The sequence below is a fragment of the Macaca nemestrina genome, chromosome 4, assembly GCF_043159975.1.
Source record: "Macaca nemestrina isolate mMacNem1 chromosome 4, mMacNem.hap1, whole genome shotgun sequence".
Classification (NCBI taxonomy): domain Eukaryota; kingdom Metazoa; phylum Chordata; class Mammalia; order Primates; family Cercopithecidae; genus Macaca; species Macaca nemestrina.
This window is the reverse complement of record NC_092128.1, coordinates 39,356,995-39,368,022: the sequence shown is the minus strand read 5'-3', so window position 1 is coordinate 39,368,022 and position 11,028 is coordinate 39,356,995.

Below are 11,028 nucleotides of genomic sequence, written 5' to 3'. Positions count from 1 at the left end.
TTTGTCTGAAACTAATAAAAATACTTCAGCTTTAAAAGTAGTGTTAGCATGGTGTATCTTTCTTCATCCTTTTACTTTTAATCTGTAGCTGTTGGGTAGAATGTCCTGTAAATGTCTATTACAGTTGTATTTTTAATCACTCCTCCCTTGAATATAAGTTCCCTGAGGACAGGAAATTTTGCCTCTTGCTAATCTTGTTTTTCCCTTTATCTCAAGCACACAAAATAAGCACAGTAGGGGCTCCACAACAATGCCTGGAACATAGAAGGAGCTCAGTAATATAAATGAATACTATAATTTCAGACTCTGCAAATAAAGGATTTAGGGAAGATTAGTCCTTGAGGCATAGGAGGAAGTATAATCCCCATTATTTTTTATAAGACATAGATAAATTTTCATTCAGCAATAAAAACCCACTGAATTTTTTACTTTGAGATGTTTAATTTTAAAAAAACAGCAATCTCTATAACCTTTTTTCTTCTCCATAATTTAATAAGTCCTGTTTGTTATAAAAACAGTTAATTTAATCATTTCAAATGTAAATAAAGTCAAAAGTAAAATGCATTTTCTGGCATGTAGTCCACTACCCCTTTGATTTGAACCAGATGTTTCTCACTACCCAGAAATAATCACATTAAGAATCTGAATGACAGAATTGTGGCTGTTTTCTAGGCACACACAATTTGTGCTTTGAAACTTGATTTTTAACTTCACTATCCTCAAAAGTTTTCCATCTTTGATCTCATTCTCTTAAAAACTGTGTGTCATTCATCAAATTTAATACAGCCTATCATAATGTATTTAAACAGCTCTTGTGCCAGTTTTCAAGGGGAATACTTCCAGTGTTTGCCCATTCAATATAATATTGGCTGTGGGTTTGTCATATATGTCTCTTATTATTTTGAAGTATGTCCCTGTCCCTTAAATACCTAGTTAATTGAGGCTTTTCTTTTTCTTTCTTTTTGAGATGTAGTTTCATTTTTGTTGCCAGGCTGGAGTGCAATGGTGTGATCTTGGCTCGCCTCAACCTCTGCCTCCTGTGTTCAAGCAATTCTCCTGCCTCGGCCTTCCAAGAGGCTGGGATTACAGGCATGCACCACACATCTGACTAATTTTTTGTATTTTTAGTAAAGATGGGGTTTCTCCATGTTGGTCAGACTGGTCTCAAACTCCCGACTTCAGGTGTTCCTCCTGCCTTGGTCTCCCAAAGTGTTGGGATTACAGGCGTGAATCACCGTGCACTGCCTAATTGAGACTTTTTAACCTGAAGGATGTTGAATTTTTTTGAAGGTCTTTTCTGCATTTATTGATGACATGTAGTTTTCATCTTTAGTTCTATTTATGTGATGAATCACATTTATTGATTTGCATATATTGAACCAATGTTGCATAAAGCCAACTTGATCATGATGGATAAAATTTTGGATGGGCTGCTGGATTCCGTTTGCAGGTATTTTGTTGAGAATTTTTGCATCAGTATTCATCAAAGATATTGGTCTGAAGTTTTGTTGTATCTCTGCCAGTTTTTGGTATCAGGATGATGCTGGCCTCATAGAGTGAATTAGGGAGGAGTCCCTCCTTTTCAATTGTTTGGAATAGTTTCAGTAAGAAAAGTATCAGTTCTTCTTTGTACCTCTGGTAGAATGCAGCTGTGAATCCATCTGACCTTGGTTTTTCTTAAATAGTTGGTTGGCTATCACTGCCTCAATTTCAGAATTCATTATTGGTCTATTCAGGGATTTGATTTCTTCCTGGTTCAGTCTTGGGAGGGTATATGTGTCCAGGAATTTATCCATCTCTTCTAGATATTCTAGTTTATGTGAGTAGAGATGTTATTATTCTCTAACAGTTGTTTGTAGCTCTGTGGGGACAAGGATGCCTTCTTTCACCAGTCCTATTTAATACAGTATTGGAAGCTCTGGCTAGGGTAATTAGACAAGAGAAAAAAAAATATTCCAATAGGAAGAAGGGAAGTCAAACTATCTTTGTTTGCAGTTGACATGATCCTATATCTAGAAAACCCCATCATCTCAAGACAAAAGTCTTTTAAGCTGATAAGCAACATCAGCAAAGTCTCAGGATACAAAATCAACGTGCAAAAATCGCTAGCATTCCTATATGCCAATAACAGGCAAGCTTAGAGCCAAATTATGAATGAACTCCCATTTGCGATGGCCACAAAAAGAATAAAATACCTAAGAATCCAACTAACAAGGGAAGAAAAGAAGCTCTTCAAGGAGAACTACATACCACTGCTCAAAGAAATCAGAGATAACACAATCAAATAGAAAAAAAAATCCATGCTTATGGATAGTAAGAATCAATATTTTGAAAATGGCCATAGAGACCAAAGTAACTCACAGATTTAATGCTATTCCCATTAAACTACCATTGATGTTCTTCACAGGATTAGAAAACCTATTTTAAAATTCATATGGAACAAAAATAAGCCCAAATAGCCAAGGTGATCCTAAGCAAAAGGAACAAAACTGGAGGCATTACCATATCTGAGTTCAAACTATACTACTGGACTACAGTAACCAAAACAGGTACTGGCATGAGAACAGGCACATAAACCAATAAGAAATAAGAAAACAGAGATTAAGACTGCACACCAACAACTATTTGATCTTCGACAAAACTGCCAAAAACAAGCAATGGGGAAAAGATTCCCTATTAAATAAATGGTGCTGGGAGAACTGGCTAGCCATATGCAAAAAATTAAAACTGGAACTCTTCCTTACACCATATACAAAAATCAACTGAAGGTGGATTAAAGACATAAATATAAAACACAAAGCTATAAAACCCCTAGGAGAAAACCTAGGCACTACCATTCAGCACTTAGGCATAGGCAAAGATTTCATGATTAAGATGCCAAAAGCAATTGAAATAAAGCAAACTTTGATAATTGGGATCGAATTAAACTAAAAAGCTTCTGCATAGCAAAAGAAACTGTCAACAAAGTGTAGAGACAACCTGTAGAATGGTAGACAATTTTGGCAATCTATCCACCTGACAAAGGTCTAATATCCAGCATCTATAAGGAACTTAAACAAATTTACAATAACCTCATTAAAAAGTAGACAAAGGATATGAACATACACTTCTCAAAAGACAACATAATGGGGCCAAGAAATATATGAAAAAAAAAAAGCTCGACATCACTGATCATTAGAGAAATGCAAAGCAAAATGACAATGAGATACCACCTTACTCCAGTCAGAATTGCTACAATTAAAACGTCAGAAACAGAACAGATGCTGGCCAGATTGTAGAGAAAAAGGAACACACTTACACTGGGTGTGTAAATTGGTTCAACCATTGTGGAAGACAAGTGTGGTAATTCCTCAAAGACCTAGAACCAGAAATACTGTTTGATGCAGCAATTCCTATATATATAGGCACACACATATACACACATACACATACATGTATACATATATGCATATATACATACATACACATACATGCATACATATACATACATGTATATATACATATATACACATATACATATATACACACACATATATATACCCCCAAAGGAATATGCCCAAAGAAATATAAATCATTCAATTAGAAAGATACATTGCAGCACTATTCATAATAGCAAAGACATGGAATCAACTCAATTTCTCATCAATAATAGACTGGATTTAAAAAAAACGGTACATATACACCATGGGATACTATACAGCCATAAAAAGGAATGAGATCATGTCCTTTGAAGGGACACAGATGGAGCTGGAAGCCATTATCCTCAGCAAACTAATGCAGCAATAGAAAACCAAATAATGCATATTCTCACTTATAAGTGAAACTGAATAATGAGCACACAAGGACACATGGTGGGGGAAAACACACACTGGGGCTTGTCACAGAGTGGGGGTGGGCTAGGAGTGGGGAGAGCATCAGGAAGAATAGCTAATGGATGCCAGGCTTAATATCTAGGTGATGGGATGATCTGTGCTGCAAACCACCGTCGCACACGTTTACCCATGTAACAAAGCTGCACATCCTGCATAGGTACCCCTGAAATTAAAATAAAAGTTGGAAATAAAAAGTTAAATTAAATTTAAAAATTAACAACTCTTACGGAATATTAGGGTGTTTTCATTTTTTAACTCATTTTTGTTAGTGGAATTAATGTTTCAGTATCACCCATTTCTAATGAATGAATGTTAAAGTGACATCCCTGTGTGAGTTAACCTTTAAGATAAATATTAGTATTAGAATTGTTGAGTCATAAGATTAGCCCTTTTGTTAAATACTGCAAATGTCTAGATATGCCAATATATAAATATTTTCTTTTGTGTGTTTGATATATTGTATTTCATAAGGTAGTGTAGGTTGAATTATGTCCACCAAAAAGATGTTCTCACTTTAAGTACCTCAGAATGTGACCTCTTTGAGAAACAGGGTATTTACAGGGATAGGCAACTTAAAATCAGGTTGCTAGACTGGTCCCTAAATCTAATGTAACTACAATCCTTATAAGAAGAAAAAAATTAGACACAGATACAGACATGAACACCAGGCAAAATAAAGGCAGAGATCAGGGTGTTAAATTACAAGTCAAAGAACACCACAGATTGCTGGAAAAGCACCAGCAGTTAGAAGAGAGGCATGAAACAGACTCTCCATCACAACCTGATTTGGTTTGGAGGTGCGTCCCCTCCAAATCTAATGTTTATATGTGATCCCTACTATTAAAGGTGGCACCTGGTGGGAAGTGTTTAGGTAGTGGGGGAAGAGCCCTCATGAATGGCTTGGTGCCTTCCCCATGGTATGAGTGAAGTTTTGCTCAGTTCACATGAATTCTGACTGTTTAAAATAGCCTGGTATCTCTCTTGCTCCTTCTCTCACCATGTGACACACCTGCTCCTCCTTCACTTCCACCACGAGTAAAACATTTTTGAGGCCTCAGTGGAAGCCTAGCAAATGCTGGTAGCATGCTTTTATGCCTCGCAGAGGCCTGAACCAAATAAACTTCTTTTCTTTCTAAATCACCTAGCCTCAGGTATTAGCAATACAAAACGCACTAAAACACAACCCTAAGAAGAAATCAACCCTGCTAACACTTTGATCTCACACTTCTAACTTCCAGATCTCTAAGATAATAAATTTCCATTGTTCAAGTCACTCAATTTGTGATACATTTTTGCAGTCCTAGGGAACTAATGCATGCAGCTATAGATATAAAATTATTCACTTATATTTCCTTCTTGGACTGTAGAGATAAATTTTAACACTTTTATGTTGTATGCATATGGCAGTAAAGAAAGTAATCTTGTCAGAGAACATTTTACATTTTTCTTTTACAGTGAGAGATGAATATTAAACACGTGATTTTATAAGGTTACAGAAGACAACAGATGCTAACTCAATCTGTGTAATTTCAGCACAGTATAATAGAGTTTATTTATTTATAATTGTGTGGGAAGAATGTAAATAAACCAAAAAGAAAGAACATAGTTACACCAAAGGTAGCAACTGTGATCCAGATAATATGAACTTTAAAGTACACTCAAGAAGGAAATGAACTGGGCCACAATTTGAGATATAAAATATTAACTTCTGAGGGGGGCATTCTGAAACACGTTCTTGTGTCCATTTTATGATTTTAAGAAACTCAGAATGGTGAAAAATACATTTTATGCTATGATATGGCAATTTTTAGGAGCAATATAATACTTCTAAGGTCTTAAATACCTTTGCTAAGAAAGTTTCAGAGACTAGACAGGTGGTCTTTCTGTACAGAACAGCCATAGACGTAATACTATACATTTATGCCTGATACAATGCTGATTTCAGTAAAGAATATTATTCCTATTTCCCAATAGATTGGCTGAGATTTTTTAATGTGTATTAGTTTCCTAGGGCTCCTGTAACAAATTACAATAAGCTTGATGACTTCAAACAACAGAGTTCAGCAGTTCAGAAGTCCAAAATCAAGGCAGGTGCAGGCTACCCCTTAAAGACAATCTTGGGGAAAAATCTGTCTCATGCCTCTTACAGCTTCTGGTAGTTGTTAACTTGTTTGGTTTATGGCCACGGCCTCCAATTTATGCCTCTGTCTTTATCACTTACTTTTGTGTGTGCGTCTACCTTCTTCTCTGCTTATCTCTTAAAAGATCAATGATTATTAAATTTGAAGTCCATCTGGATAATCCAGGAAAATTTCTTCATATCAAAATCCTTAATTTAATAACATCTTCCAAGACTGTTTATTTAAATAAAGTAAGATTCATAGGTTCCATGGATTGGAATATGGAAATAATTTTGATGGAGCCACCAATTTATACCACTACATAACATTACTAAATATATTTGGACTAATAGATACTGGAAAATTACCAATTAGGCTGACATACTCATATCTGATACTGCAGGGTATACAGATTTAGGATTGAATGTATTCCCTTGGTCTTAGTTGTTTATCTTTGGCCACTGACTTATAAATGCATTATAAGTTCTAAATATTGTAAGTGTTTTCTGCAATGTGTCATTCAAATGTGAGTTCTTCAAAGTCTTTAATCATGCTATTTCAGCTTTGGACCTCCAAGCTAATCCAGTAAAAGATGACTGAACACAGACTACCTAAAGCTGGTTAAAACATATGGCCATAGATAATTTTATAGTAGTGCTTATCTGAACTTAACATTGCCAATAAAATGCAGTGTATTTTCCAGCCGTGGCTTACCAGTGATCAATGAGGACAACAGGAAAACTAAAGAAATGCGATGGGGAAAGGATCTCCTATTCAGTAAATGGTGCTGGGAAAACTGACTAGCCATATGCAGAAAACTGAAACTGGACCCCTTCTTTACACCTTGTACAAAAATTAACTCAAGATGGATTAAACACTTAAATGTAAAACCCAAAACTGTAAAAACCCTAGAAGAAAACCTAGGTAATACCATTCAAGACATAGGTATGGGCAAAGACTTCATGATGAAGATACCAAAAGCAATTGCAACAAAAGTCAAAATTGAAAAATGGGAGCTAATTAAACTAAAGAGATTCTGCACAGCAAAAGAAACTATCATCAGACTGAACAGGCAACCTATAGAGTGGGAGAAAATTTTTGCAATCTACCCATCTGACAAAGGTTTAATATCCAGAATTTACAAGGAACTTAAACATATTTATAAGAAAAAAAAACAACCCCATCAAAAAGTGGACAAAAGATATGAACAGAAATTTCTCAAAAGAACACATTTATGTGGCCAACAAACATATGAAAAAAAAAAAAAACTCAACATCACTGATCATCAGAGAAATGCAAATCAAAACCATTATGAGATACCATCTCATGCCAGTCAGAAAGGCAATTATTAAAAAGTCAAGAAACCACAGATTCTGGCAAGGCTGTGAAGAAATAGTAATGCTTTTACACTGTTGGTGTGAATGTAAATTAGTTTAACCATTGTGAAAAACAGTATGGTGATTTCTCAAGGATCTAGAACCAGAAATACCTTTTAACCCAGCCATCCCATTACTGGGTCAAATGGAATATAAATAATTCTATTATAAAGACACATGCACACGTATTTTTACTGCAACACAATTTACAATAGCAAGGATATGGAACCAACCCAAATGCCCCTCAATGATAAAGAAAATGTGGTACATATACACCATGGAATACTATGCAGCCATAAAAAGGAATGAGATCATGTCCTTTGCAGGGGTATGGATCAAGCGGGAAGCCATCATCTTCAGCAAACTAAAACAGGACAGAAAACCAAACACTGCATGCTCTCACTCATAAGTGGGAGTTGAACGTTGAGAACACTTGGACACTGAGAGGGAAATAACACATACCTGGGCCTGTTGGTAGTTGGGAGGTGAAGGGAGGGAACTTAGAGGATGGGTTAATAGATACAGCAAACCAGCATGGCACGCATATACCTATGTAACAAACCTGCACAGGTATCCCAATTTTTTTTAGAAGAAGTAAAGAAAAGGAAAAAGAAAAATATATAGACAAACTGCTGAAGTTTATTTCAGCAACAGCTTTCAAAGACTTAGGGATAATTCAGTGTTTCCCAAAGAGATAAGTACAAACTGGTTAAGCACAAACTGTTTCAACAATCAACCACCCATCCCCACACACAAAACTCATCAGAGGTTCCCTAGTTTACAAGTTTTGAACAATAATTGTCAAGTCTCAGTTGATTAACTGTAGCTGTAAACCATCCTGTAACTAAAGTCTACCTATCAAAATTTTATACAACTCAAATGTTTAATCTGTTCAACATGCCCATTTGACAAAATTCATTTTCCATTCTAATGGTATATTCTAATATATGACTAATATACACATGAGCAACATAAAGTGGATTTTAGACATTTCTTTAGTTTCCACTGTGTATTTGAAATTTGCTTTCTGGAAATATAGGGGGAACGAGATGATCTGTATCTATACAAAGATGTATAGCCTATGATCCACAGTGGCATAACAGTACATTCAATTATTGGACTCAGTATATTAAACAATAATTAATGAATATTATTTTGTATTTTATGTTATTTCATAGGCAATGGTATTCAATTATCTAATGAAAGTCTAGATTTAAACAGCCTGTTCTAGATGTCAGCAGGAGGCCAGGAACACTTGAACTAATATAGAGGAAAAAATTCAATAATTCCAAGGGACTGGAATATGTTTTGGATATATCATTCTCCTTCCTCTCTCCCAACTAAATCATGAAGACATCCTACAAAGCTCTCCGTTCATTAAAGTCTTGAAAGCTAGATTGGTGATTAAAACACCACATTATTTAGAAAAAAAATGATTCACATTTTATTTTGGAATGAGAATGTTAGTTGGAGTAGGAGCAGAATCCCAATATGACTTCCAATCCTACTGAGGTGGTGGTAGATAAAATTAAATTCATTATGCCATTAATTGATTTTCATTAGGGAGGAAAAATATCTTTATCTTTTCAACAAAGACCTGACTTCAGCCTCTTAAAAATAAAACAAAGCAAAACACAAAACAAAAATAGTTTATGTCCTCTTGCCAGGTCACAGACATGAATTAGTTATTAATCTAGATATCCTTGAATAAAATGAGAGCTGGAAAACTTTGGGGAAACAGCCTTCCATAACCAAAAAAATGCATCCACTTGATCTCTCCTAAGATGAATTGCCACCATTTTCTAAGGCAACTCTGCACTATGCAAAATGAAGTATCCAAATATTTATGATCTACTGTATACTGACTCTAACCTGAACCACATTCTGAAGAATCTTTCTGGCCAAGCAGTAGTTTTGGCGGCTATGACAATCACATGGTTAAGAAAATATTGGCTAGAAACTTACTATATTACTGATTCCCATAGTATCCCTATTTAAATTTATAAATAGAAAAATTTAATGAGATGACATTGCCATACAATAAAATTAGCCAGGTGTTAATATCTTCTGAAGTAACTACTACAGATGTATTCCCCTTTCTAGCAAAGTTATAGACCCCAGTATGGAGTTAGGGCCCTGGAAAATGGCTTTTCTCTGTTCTAATAAACTGTAACCCCTACCTCCTTACCCATTAGATTGTTTTCACCACGCCAGAATAGTAATACATCTTTGGATGCCTTCTTAGTAGCAGGCACATTATTTGCATTGTAAAATGTGCATTACAGGGATTCATTCCTTTAATTAATAAATAAGAACAATTTTGTACCAAATATTGTTTTAGCATCTTGCGATACATTCCAGAATAAATAAGCTGCTTCCATGCAGCTTACATCCTAGTGAGGAGAAGCCAACTATGAATAGGAGACATAAAAATAAATTACTAGTTTACTAAATGATAATATCACATATTAAATTTAAAAAAATAGAAGGTGGAGGGGCTGGAGGGTGCCTGATATATTTAAACACACACACACACACACACACAGAGAGAGAGAGAGAGAGCGCGCACAAAGCGGCTAGGATAGCTAGGTGGGATGAATTAGTAAAAGAACAGAAGGAACTACTGATGACCCAGATGATGCTGGGTATTGCAAAGCCTTTGGGAGAATTTTGGCTCCTACTTTGAAAAAAATGGGAGGTTATAGAAATGCTTTGAGCAGACAAATGACAAGATATCATTCATATATTCAAAGAGTCACTTTGGTTTCTGTTTTGTAAATAGGCTATAATGAAGAAAGAGAAGAGCAGGGAAATTATTGGCATATAATTTGTTTTTCTGCCTGGGTGGCAGCACAATAACTGGTGAGAAAGTTGTGAATTTCTGGATATAATTTACAGGTAGAGCCTATGGATTTACTAACACGGTGGATGTCTCTGACTGAATGTGAGAGAAAGAGAGTAGTCAGGGAAGAGTCTACGTGTTTTGTTTTGTTTTGTTCCTAAACGATCAAAGCATAAAATTATAAAGATGGGAAATATGACAAGAAAAGCATTTGAACAAGCATAATCACAAGCATAATCATCCAAGTACAGTTTTAATAGAGTAGAAAGTTGGGGACACGGGATTGGAATTCAAGGGAAAATTGATGCTAATGATAAGAATTTGGAGAAATTGCCATCTTATAGGTGGACAATTACATCTCATTGTGGTCTTAACTTACATACTTATTCTTAATTAGGCTTAACATATTGTCAAATGTTTACAACCCATCAATTTTATTCTCTTTTCCTTTTTCTTTAATTTAATTATTTATTTTATATATTTATATATGTATATATATATACACACACACATATACACATATAGCTTCTCCTATAGTTTCTTACAAATTTGGGTTTTTCTGTTATATGTGTTTCAAACATATTTTCTATGTGTATCAAATGCCTTTCCTCAGTTGTTAACTTTGTTTTTGTCCACATTCTTTCTTGTGTTTTTTGATGAATAGAGATCCCTAATTTTTAATCTAGTCAAATTCATCAATTTTTTCTTGTCAATTTTTTTCTACCTCTTGGGCTTTCCATAATCCTCCTTCTATTTAAACTTCATGCTCAAAACATTTTCTATGTTTTGATTAGTTATTGTAGGTGATCTATCAGTGG